The sequence below is a fragment of the Schistocerca americana genome, chromosome 2, assembly GCF_021461395.2.
Source record: "Schistocerca americana isolate TAMUIC-IGC-003095 chromosome 2, iqSchAmer2.1, whole genome shotgun sequence".
NCBI lineage: Eukaryota > Metazoa > Arthropoda > Insecta > Orthoptera > Acrididae > Schistocerca > Schistocerca americana.
Genome location: NC_060120.1, coordinates 1,060,807,314 through 1,060,820,372, shown reverse-complemented (window position 1 = coordinate 1,060,820,372; position 13,059 = coordinate 1,060,807,314).

The window sequence follows — 13,059 nt, the reverse complement described above, 5'->3', positions numbered from 1 at the left end:
TTTTTCAGGTATAAAAGGCTGGAAAACTCTGTGTTTCAGCACACTCTCATCGTGCATTAGTTCAACGAGTGTCAATTGATCGGTATGACTACGTGACGTTGAAGCTTTGTCACGCGTATTATTTACAATTGGTGAGAATTGTACCTCATACTCGGGAGATTGACGAGTATCTTATTCTGGCAGTAGCGAATAATCGACAACATAGTAACATCAATATGCGAATGTGCAGTAAAACTTCAGTTGTGAAATTTTTTAAAAAATACGGAAAACTCTCCAGTAACCGTTGAAACAGAATAACTCGTAGACATTAAAGTGTAGCAAAGTGAAGCGATATGTCGAAAGGACATAGACATACTGTACGATATTTTTCAAACGAAATACCAAAATCTTAATTGGTTTTCGATCAACTAATGTCATAGACATATTATAGGTCAGTTTTGTGTAAGCTTTTGTGCATCATTTATTCAGAAACTTTCTAATTTGGAATTATTCGAAACAAATGAGCCCGAAGCTTCAATTCGGGGTTTTATGTCTGCTTTCCCGCGATACTGCGCTCAAATGGGGAACAAATAGAAACTCAGTTGTACCGTAGTCAACACAGTTACGGATTTTCTGAACGAGGCAATAAATGCTCAAAACCTGCTGCGCAAAAAGTCATTTCTGTCAATATGTAAGACAAAGTGCAAACATAACAAAATAATGGTATATCAAGCCTCATTGCTAATGATTAACTTAAGCTGCATTCCAGAAGTGAGGTATCTGCCAACCATAACTCCCAGAATTCGGTGGTGGTGGTGGGATGAGGAGGGGTTGGGTGTGGGGGGTGTATGGTGCGGGGGGAAGTTAGTGGAACGTATCGTAATAAAGTAAAATATGTCACAGTTTGAAGAAAAGTCAAACATTCTGCAATGAAAAATATTTTCATATGAAAATCTGTAATTTATTTAAAGGACAAAGAATAAACTGTAGTGCATACATATTGTAAAGAAGTAGAACACTTTCAAATTTTCCAAAACAAAACATTACGTTATCACGAATTTCCTCTCCTGTGACTTACACCTGCTGTTCTTATCGTAGAGAGAAGAGGTACGTTCATGAGCTCTGTGAGTTTTGTAATCTTTAGCTAATAATAATATATATTTTGGTATAAACGTGGCTGAAATTATTTGCAGAATCTTTTAGTTGGTCACTCTCACTTGTGCGTTAGTTTCTTTTCGTTTCAGAGGAACAGGTAGCAGGATTGTACACTCATTGTTAGAGAGCATCATGACCGAGTGCGTCGTGTAGTTTAAGTACTACTTACATACAATGTCAAAACTTCAGTTCTTTTCTTGGAGTCCGGATTATTACTTGTAACCACATTTATTACGGGGAAATTAACGCAGTATTACCACTGTCATAAAAGCTTTCAAACAAAGAAGCTCTGCAGTAGCTGCCATGGTCTGATACTTTCCACAACGGCACTGTATTGGTAACAAGCAAAGAAACCCAATGATGTGTATATGTGATGTATGTTGCACTTATGACCTATTTTTCCCGAAGCAAACCATTCTTAAATGCATTTCACACGCTTTTGTCAGATCTAAACATTTTTTACAAATGCACGGATTGGGCAGCTGACACATGGCGCATTGTAATTTATTTTCATCACTTAATACAACAATCTGTCTGCAAAAAGGCAAGTGTTTATGGCTGCATACTGTGATATCTGTAACCCAGGATGTACTTCCTTTTTTCCATCTTCTTACGCTGTCGTCAGTGTATATTCTTAATAATAACGGTAATAAACTGCACAATTGGCTGACATCCTCGTTCAGAGGTATTATTGCAGAAACGTTTGTACCTCTCTCAATAATTATTAGAGTGTCTGTGTACAAATATCGCTTTCCTCGTCAGTTGTGAGTAGAACCTCCACATATCTTATATCGTGGTCCCACTTATTTTCAGCATTCCTTTTGTAACTGCACATCACGAATGCTATGACTGTCTTCCTATTCAGTTTTCACAGGTGCACGATTCGCTCCTATACAATGTTGTACTCCAGATGTATATACAAAGAAAATTTTTTTGGCAGATTGGAGCCTACACTTGCAACTAGCTAACATCCTTTCATCGTTTGCTAATGCTAGTATCCTCCTTATAACTTCCCTGTCACAACGATTCATTGAATTATATACATAGTATGCCTGTGGTGATATACAGGGTGACCCAGAAATGTTGCGACGAACTTATAGGGGTCCTAGAGGATGCCTTGAGGACCAAATGGACGATGGGAACCTGTGTCCGAAAACGTCATTCAGCAACGCTACAGAGCGTCGAAGTCACGGGCGCCGACGCCTGCCACTAGACAACCGTTTTGGCAGAAAATGTTTCTTTGTACACTGAGTGACTATTGGCGGAACGTCTCGCAAGGTTGTTTGTTATTCGGTGATAGCGACTGATTGCTACTATCGTCACTGGAGCTAGCTGCTGTGTAGGCAAATCTTGTCTCCTACAAATGGGCTGCTGTGTTTCCATGGTGGATGTCGGTTTGGGAACTGGGTCCCCATCTGCAGTTTATTTTTCTCCTGTACACCGAAAGTCATTGGACATTTTACAACTGGTTTGATCTTTTGATGACTGTACCAGACGATAACAGTCAGCATAATTTACAAACAATCTAAGAGACAATTCCTAAATCGTTTATTAAATCTCCAGTAAGTGTTTTAAGCCCTTTGTTGTTGCATCAAAGTGCTTCCCACTCCCTTCAGTTCAGCGAAAGGAGCAGGTGGGAGGGTGGACAGAGCTAAATTACATCACTTGATGACAACAGATTCGGCCTTGGCGTCAGTGACGGCTGCCTGTCAGGAATATGACACCTACCGATGCCTCTGAGGCCGTGTCAGTCTCAAACACCACGTGGTTGTCATAGGTGCGGGAGGGTCGTAGCCTACAGTGGCCTCAAAGCTCTGGTCCTGAGCAGCGATGACAGAATTGTAGGGCACTTCCAGAACACAATACATGCGCTCTCCCAGCTGCATTCGCTGCTCCACTGGCAGTCCCAGGTTCTCCACACCGCCACCACACACTGAGCTGTTGCTGAGGCAGTGTGCTCCGCAGCCTTTCAACGTGTCAGCCCTATGGAGTGGGTGCAGCACGTTGTGTACCACTCGTGGCAGCTGCACCTCCTCTCTGCACGTGCCGACACACGCAAATTTCGAGTAACATGCAGTACCTCTGGGTCATCCGACATATCTTTTACGGTTCATGGTCTTCATCCTAAAATGAGGGAACTTTGTTCGGTACTCAAACTCCTGTTGAGCTTATTATATCACGGATCTTATCATGTAGATGATCAACGGCACACGCAGCGAGATGTAGGGATATCCTCCAGAACAGTCAAAATCATTAATTCGATATCAGACAGAACATATAACGGATACATAGAGGCAGAACTGTACCCAGAGTCATTTGCCTTGAAAACCCGAAACTATTGCGTCACCCAACCCAAAATTAACATTAATTCCCATCATTTCCCGTCCCCCACAACAGCTTCATGTCCTAAGTCCAGTATTAGAGAAAGCATCGTTAGAAATCTGTCAATATTTACAATACCGACAAGTGATCTCGATGAACTGTAGTTTTATACTTCATAACAATCTGCCTGCTTGATTATGCCGGCCGGAGTGGCCGAGCGGTTCTAGGCGCTACTGTCTGGAACCGCGCGGCCACTACGGTCGCAGATTCGAATCCTGCTTCTGACATGGATGTGTGTGATGTCCTTAGGTTAGTTCTAAGTTCTAGGGGACTGATGACCTCAGAAGTTAAATCCTATAGTGCTCAGAGCTTTTAAGCTTCTGCTATGTTTGCTCCTAATACGATAGGTATCGTGTTCCTAACAAATTCTATATTTCTGAGTATCACAGCTCGTTGCTCCGAAAGCGTGTCGAGAAACAGAGAAATATCGAGTTTGCGCAATATCGCCTTCCGCAATACTGGTCATGTTATCGGCATAGCTTCCTTTTTTTTTATTTTAAAGTTTTTTCATCTATCCTGTCCGTTTGATATTACTGCCACATGAGCAACATTGTTTCGTCGATTAGAAATAATATACTTCGTTGTACGTTTCAGAGAAAATATCGGCTGCTGGCAGGAATGGGTAAAATTGAAAGCTAAATATTTCTTCATTCCATTTAAATAACTTTCCGGGAATGATATGGCGAAATTTTCACTTCGTTGCTAGAAGTATGCGCTGTTACAATATGAAAAAAATTTTTACCTGGTTGGTAGAAACACGCGATACACAGCCGATATTCTCGTGAACAAGTGGAAGTATATTTTTAGACCGTTCCTTCCGGTATTCTTGGTTATTTCGTGATATCACTTTGCTTTCAATAAGAAATAAGTAATAAGATATAAATACTGTTAGAAAGGAGAAAAAATCATCTGCTTCTACTTTCCTCTCACAGTAGCGGTTATGCAATATGATGAAGCAGGTACGGATAAAAAAAATCAGTCTTAGTATCAAGTAGCACTTCGAAAGTTCCACCTGATAAAATTTAAATATGAGTACTGGAAGTGCAAGAAAATAACAAATAATTCCGAATGGCTTGGAGGAAATGTCATTGTCTTGTGACGAAAATTTTATGTGATATAATCGTACATTTGCTTATTTACACTCAGTACCCTAAGAATAACTCAAAACTGTCGCTCTTATAACGCATTATGTCATCCTATTATGCATGCATCTAAGTTTTTAAAGTGGAAATAATGAGCGTATCTCCGTCATTGTATCATAACAGTGATGGTCGTTTTCTTGACATGTTCAGGGCTTTGGGAGAGCCTCACGCCACCAGTGGTTTTCATCGGTGGAATTCTAGGCCCTCCAGCAACCACTTTTTCAAGATAAGCGTTGCTAGTTCAGTTTCATCTTGTGCAATAGTAGCGGTCAAGCCTACTTTGCGGATACGTCGAGCATCACAACTTCCGCAGCGGAAAGAGAAAAAGTTTTTCATTTCGACTTATAGCATGTGGTGAATTTTAAAATATTCGAGATAAATTATGGTTTTTTAAACTTTAATATGTCTCCAGATGTTCCAGAAGAAACAGCTTGGTTTAATAGTACAGGGTGAGTCAGGAGAAAAGGTACATGTTTTGAATGGTGATAGCATTACCGATACTCAACAAAAACTTGATGTGGACATATGCCCTATTCCGAATGGCTTCCGAGATAGAACACTTTTAATGTACATTTCTATTTATTTTCTGTATTATTCATTTTCATTGTTTACAACGTACCACAGTAATATAGAGGAAGTTGAGACAAACATTTTGATACAGGACCCTTGTGGTCTATCTAGTCGGAAAACTACCTCAAACTGAGCTACAAAAAGTACCTAAGCTACACGCACGCGCGTCGCGCGTGATTTTCAATATTCCCGCGATCTCTCAGAACAAACTGTTAGTCCTAGACAAAAAATAAATGGGACCTTTATTTGTAGCAAATTTAATTTAGTTTAATTGCGTACTGAGACACGTTTTCGTTGGAGCGTGCGGTTTTCGAGCTATTACAGAAAAACATACTAAAATGATATTAAACGTGTTCTGTGTCGGAAACCATTCGCAATAAGGCATACGTCCACATGAAGTTTTTTATTCAGAATCACTAGTACTATCGCGTCTCAAAGCATGTACCATTCTTCCTGACTCACCCTGTGTATTGACAAAACTTCGTTTCAAAGTTGTGGAGCGATTAATTTAGTTATTTTCAGCAGTGACGTACACAAGCATTTTGGAAATCTGTCGTGTTTTGCAATTCTCGTTTATTCTACCATAACTATATCTCAAGATTTTAAAAAAATTGCAAACGCTTCGATGAAAGATGCCTTCCCAAGATCACGCTCTAGATAGTTACTCCTACGTATTTTACGCTACTCAATTTGTCATCAGAAGTGGTGTTGTACAACAGTGGATTTCATTACCTATATATGTGCAGTATGCTACATTTATTTATGTGCAGGGTCACTTAGCAGGCCAGTACCTTTCATTAAGCGGCTGTAGGTCATACTGCAAGTCTCTTGGCGTTGCTACTTTCTTACAGACTACTGCATCATCTGCGAACAGACATAAGAAGCTTCCGACGCTTTGTACTGGATCATTTGTACACATTCTAAACATTAAAGATCCTATCACACTTCCTTGACGTATTCCGGAAATTACGTTTACGTCTGTCGATTTTTCTCCGTTAAGAGCAACGTGTTGAGTTCTATCTACAAGGAAGTCTTGAATCCAATCGCCAATCTTGTGTGATACTTGGTAAAGTCGTATTTTTTTCAATAATCGGCAGTGCGGGACGGAGTAAAATGTCTTTTATTAAGTCAAGGAACATGTTGATGGCTCTCGACCTTCCAGCATAATCGAGTCCATCAACATGAAGTGGCAAATGTGAGGTAGCCAAGGAGGTTGAAGCGTGGGTTCTACTATGCCAAGACTGCTTGGTAGCTACAACAGGAAAACACAATTAATTGGCAGGAGTACAAAAACTTTGCTGTAGTCCATGATCAGTTGTTTGGCAATTATAGAAGACGCGACTAGAGTAAGCGTCTGTAGAATGACATTACACACAAATATTCCAGTGACGAATTAATCTGCCGTAATCTTGAATGTCGAATCCGGTGAATATGAAGACTAACTTGGAATGTAGCCACAAAGACTTGATGCCAGCAATGACTCAGCTGCAGACTATGACTAACATCGGCGCTGGCTGACCACTGAGCGCGGCTACGAACTGTAGACTGGCACGACTGCACCACTCTCCTGCTGCACATGAAGTGGCCTAGCGGCGCCTCGCGGCGAGCATAAGTACTGCGACTGGCTGTGTACTCTTTGGCTAACACAGGCGTTCTTCTGTTCCGTTTATCGAGAGAATCGTATCCGGCGGATTGATCTCTAAGGCGGCGGTGTGGTCGTATGACTGTCGACGTCACACATGGCATCAACCTAAGGGCCGTTGTCTACAGCCCAGTGGATCTCATGGAGGCACAGAGCGAGCTGAGTTTCGAATGCTGTCTGTTTGAAAAATATATGTTCATTTTTATAGAGATTTTAGTTCTCCGAAAACGTCATAATTTTTTAGCATAAAACATAATACATAATACTGCAACAGTTTGACGTCAACGATATAGACCTATAATTATGTACAACTGCTCTACTCACCTTCTTGAAAACGAGAATGACCTGCGCTTTTTTTCCAGTCGTTAAGTCAGCCACTACCGCTGTTTCTGACATCTAGAGGGGTATGTCGATGACTCAGTAGAAATCTCAAAACTTCCCTCATTTCTGCAGAGTTTTGGAATGTGGGGGTTCGATGCTAATTGAAGACCACTGACAAATATTACGTACACTACTCGTCACCCACTCTGGACTTGGCACTTGACTGTAAGCTACTGGAAGACTGTCACGTGGTGTCGATCTAAATTTAAGTCTTAAGCGATTGTTTCAGGATGAACGGTACGCATGAGATAGCACGCGGTACCAATAAGCTCCAAAACGCCGAGCATAAAACCGGGTTTTTCCAGGACTCATACCTCGGGTTCTGTTGGTGGTAGAAAGTCAGGGTCAAGTGTCCTGTACAGCCTTAGGGCTATGTACCATTTGTATGCCTAAGAGAAGGATCGTGTCACTGTAACTGTCCTTCACTACAGGGTTAAAATTTGAATCTTACACACTTTCTGCAGCATAGGCAAATGGAGCAAATCTGTTTGTTCATTTTACATTAGATGTGCTCTACGGTGTGCGTTAAGGGGCTCGTGGAGGCAGCGTATAATTCATGGGTGGTTCCTCGGAAATCACGAAAAAAACGTTTTACATCATTTTTTCACCGTCATCAGCGGATATCGAGGTACTAATAGAAGGAAATTGTTCAAGCTTCAGCGGTCTATTCTCTAAGCATTTATGTAAAAGTTCGGTCTTCCCATTTTCAAAGGTCTTTAATCGTTATCGAGAAACATCACGAAAACTTTGTTTTTGCGGAAGAAAACCGAGCCGCGGATTCCAATGGCGGAATTTCTTACGATATATTCCTAATCTCTTGACCTTGAGCAACCTTGATATTTTTATAAGATATATTTATCCGTTTTCGAGACGCCGAGGTTCAGAGTTATCCTACTTGTACACGTCAACTCGGCTGTGAGGCGAAAACGTAGTCTATAAAGTGACCTAGAAGGGACAAGAATGCTGTCAGGTGTCCCCGTTATCATCAGGATGATTCTGGCAACCACACGTTGAAGTATTGAAGTGAGAGTTAATTTTGCTGCAACAAATATCCAGTCTGAGAGGCAAAATTAATTTTGCATTATTTCAGTTTCACGTAAGTAAACGATCAAAATTTTAGCGACCCGTCAAGTTATTCCAGTATGAGTGAAATGTCCTGCTGCAGCAGGGAGAAGTAGGGAACCAGCGGAAGGCTGATATGTTCCTGTTTTCCTTTGATTGACAGGTACTTAACCCATTGTTCTCCTTTGTTTGACAGGTACTTAACCTATTGTTCTGCTAAAATGATCCTTCCTTTTAATTGAAAGTCACTTAACCTATTGTTCCCCCACCCCCTCCCCCTCCCAGAACCCCCTCCCCCCACGCTGCTACAGGGACACTTTAAGGTCTGAGTTATTTGAATAGGCCCATCACACTCTGATCAATTTGATTGACTAGGTAATTAAACTGATCAATTAATTAACCTCTCACCCACTGGTAAACCCCTTCTTCTCCCCCCTCCACTCTCCTCCCCATAAAATGGTGGGAAGCTCAAACTGCATCAGGACAATGCACACACTGCAACTACCTCAACTATCCTAAGAAAATGGCGGGAAAAGCTGACTACCTTCACTAACCTAAGTCATCCAACTGCCACCTCTTCCTAGGGATTGGCAGGAAAAGGACTTTGACTGTGCTGGACATAAATCTTTATTTTCAGTCCTTATTTAAACAATTAGAGGCAGTACCGCCATCAAGTGTGTTCACACCAGGTCCTGACTGGTGGTCGTGGAGAGGAAGGATGTCATAACAGGAAATTCAACGGTGTATTGTTTATTTACATAAAAATCAGTTTGTTGGGGTTGCATTTCTTTTGTCATCTCTTGTCATCCTCTGCTGTTTGTAAACATATAGGTCTTGTAAGAAGTAATTACATGGAGCAAACATGCTGCATAACCTAATGTTTCACCCTTTGTCAACACTTAACCAATTGTTCTTGTAAGTGGTTTTCCATATCACCCCCATTTCCTCAAACTATAGTACCGCCATTGATACCAAATTATGTAATCAGTGTTGTCCTCCCACCATTTTCTGGTACACTTTTGGAATTTCACATGCTTTTGAACGCCATTTCTGGCGTATTCTTATTTGTCACACCCACACCCTTAAACTATTATACTGCGTTTTACATACAAATTACGCATATTTACGTAGTGTTCTGTTCAAATGGCTCTGAGCACTATGGGACTCAACTGCTGTGGTCATAAGTCCCCTAGAACTTAGAACTACTTAAACCTAACTAAGGACATCACACACATCCATGCCCGAGGCAGGATTCGAACCTGCGACCGTAGCGGTCGTGCGGTTCCAGACTGTAGCGCCTTTAACCGCTCGGTCACTCTGGCCGGCCGTAGTGTTCTGTACTTAACCTGCTGTTCTGCTCCATGTCACCCACTCACACACACCTTCCCTGTGCTATTGTACCGCTAGCACCACGTTGATATAAAAAATTTATTTATACAAATTAATTAAATCGATATTCTTCACATGTATGGGGTACTTTTTTTTAAATTTTCAGCATCCTATTGGTCGGTGAAATCGATGGCATACGGTTTAAACAAAAGATTGGTAATAAAAAACGCATCCCGCCACTCGAAGCCCGACACTGCCGACTCCGCACACGATCCCAGGAGTCAGGATGCGCGACCGCTACGGTCGCAGGTTCGAATCCTGCCTCGGGCATGGATGTGTGTGATGTCCTTAGGTTAGTTAGGTTTAAGTAGTTCTGAGTTCTAGGGGACTGATGACCGCAGCTGTTAAGTCCCATAGTGCTCAGAGCCATTTTTTTAGTCAGGATGCACCAGCGGTCCCCGCAGCCGTAAGCAACCAAATGACGCATAGGTGTCAGTTTGGATCCTGCTAGGATGAGGAAGCTGCATCTCTTTCGTGCATGGCTCCCGAGAAATATTTATCGAAACACATGTTCACCTAGGCAACATGCTGGCGCGATGATGCATACCTGCAGTGTTGGTCCAGTGAATGTGTTGCTTGGCTGATTTACGTTAAAATGCTTCAAACTCCATCTACGTGGAGCTCCGTCACGCTTTAAAATCACCCGTTTCTTGCTCTTCTTAACTGTCTGCTATGACATCACAACACTATCAAATCTATTGCTATACGCAGATAAGGGTGCTAACCTCCTCGACATGGATGCATCTGGAGACATCTTGTGTACTTGGATGGGCAAGGACTCGGCTAACTCCATTCATTCACGAGGCACAGAATGTAGTGGTCTACTTCGGGTCGGCTGCAGATTAAATCGGTAATGGTGCTGCAGGGTGGGTTGTTCAATGACTGTGGGAGTGGGGGTTTTTTGGTCTCTAATTTTACCCTAAGACTCCAAAAATGCTCTGTGGCTCCCCTCAGCACAGAGATAGATCGTAAATTAAGCAATACGCTCGAGGTGTTAGTAATATGTGTTCGACAATTAACAATTAATGGACATACTGCACAGTCATCTATCTACATTCACAATGATCCTCAAAAAGTAGAGGAGGGATGGTTTAGCTACGATACTGAAATTGGAGAAACATGGTGTCGCATCATTGTTTGGTGTTGAAATAAATGTAAAATTGCTAAAATTGTTCGTGCTATCAGTTGTGGTGCTTATTATTACAGTAAATCTATTATGTCTTTTCCATCCTATGTGTCCACTGGCACACCGTTGGTTACCACATAATGATGAATTGACATCGCTTGTTAATTGGAGAAAGAGTTTCGACCGAGGCACAAGACCTTCTGGGGATGGCTAGCACCGAAACAATGATCGTGTACATGACTGCAATACGAGGGACCAGCAGAAATTGAATGCAGAGCCATCAGCTATTCTGTCACTGTGACAGATGAGTTTAAATATAGAGGTCATCAATCACCTTCAGATTACAGTTTGGAAACTCTCCACAACACCGCCAAACTTTTCCAGTTTCCTTAAGTTGTAACTGTCTTTTATTTAAAATCATTCTGCGTATGTGGTGTGCTATGGTAACTACATGTCTAGTTTTCTGCGAGAAGCAATGGATCAGAACGTGTTAATGTCACATTAGATCCTGACACAGACCTCAAAGTCTAGTGGAAAAACAAACAAAATGTTTGGCTCTGCACAAAGCGTGTTAGAGCAGAAAAAAAACAATGTTCCATATAACAACACAGGGTCTTCGACTTATAGTATAGTTTGTTGGGTACGGTGTAGAACAGGTGATGAAGCTTTAAACTGGTCTCTGCAGTGAATCAATACCTGTATATTTAATAGGATCTTCAGATGTGCTCAACGCCAGCACACAGATGGTATTTGTTTTCGATATATGGGAGGAGAGATGTGCAGTAAAAGTCTTACCGAGTTCTGTATTGGATGAAGTTAGTGGATCCTTTATAGTCGTAATTTTTCTCTGTTGGGTGGTACAGAAAAATGTTAGTGGCATGTTGGGCTGTAGATGTGAATGGCTCCTAAGGGACACGGATCTGCTTCGGACTGTATTATCTATGTGTAGTTTGGGGACACACCACAATGCGCCCATTCCCACTGAATGGTCAAAACATGGTCCTGTCGCACTAACTCAGGTCGCTCTGTTTCTTGACGGGCTGGAGTAGATGGTGGAGATGGCTTTCTCAGACTTCTGCTCATTTCCGACTTAAATTGGAATGATCACATACGCAAAGCTGCAGAAATGGCAGCAGTCACAAGATACGTAGGGACTGACTAAAACCACGTTGGAATTTTACTGTGGCATACAGGTTCGAGAATGGTGACTCCTTTCGAGATATGAGAGTGAAAGAAATATGATTCACTTGTGGCTGTAATCATTAAAAGAGTTCTCCATATGATCCAACGCAGGTATGCAGTTGAATGAAATGACTTGACTCCAAATCATAGACATCATTTCTAGCGGATCGCGTAACACTAGAGATCTGAAAAGCTAGTGTTTTTACGACCTCAATCAGCACACCATCTACTACTGCTTGTGATCTTTCTCAATCAGTCATCGCCTATAACTCTGTGGATATATCGCAGAACATCCCACATGGCATCAAGGCAGAATACAAATACTGGAGAAATATCTATCGGCGTGAGGGAGGTGCAAATAACGGTTTCATACCACTTCCCTTAGTCGAATCACTTTCAAAATTCAGCGATTTTATCACGAGGTTGCATCGTGGGCTGCATGTAACCAGACGGCTGTTCTGATAATATCACTCATCACCATCTCGGTATTTGTCTGAAAAACCAATTCATTCTGAGGCAATGCCATGCCTCGATTTATAAAGCCAGTATAGCTTTTAACATGGATACTTGTGTGCGCCTGTAGAACCAAGACCGTTTATGACAGTAACATACGGTAGTTGTTGGGATCGGGTTTTTTAGTACCTGACGCTTTGTAAGACGATTATGCCTTTCTTTCTTAGGTTAGATTAGATTAATACTAGTTCCATGGATCATGAATACGATATTTCGTAATAATGTGGAACGAGTCAAATTTTCGAATACATGACATAATTAAGTTAATTTAACGACATAATTAAGTTAATATAACACCTTTTTTATTTTTTGTTTTTTTTAAATTTTTTTTATAATTTTTTTGTTTGGTTTTTTTTCTTAATTTGTATCTAAAAATTCCTCTATGGAATAGAAGGAGTTGTCATTCAGAAATTCTTTTAATTTCTTCTTAAATACTTGGTTATCTGTCAGACTTTTGATACTATTTGGTAAGTGACCAAAGGCTTTAATGGCAGTATAATTCACCCCTTTCGGTGCCAAAGCTAGATTTAGTCTTG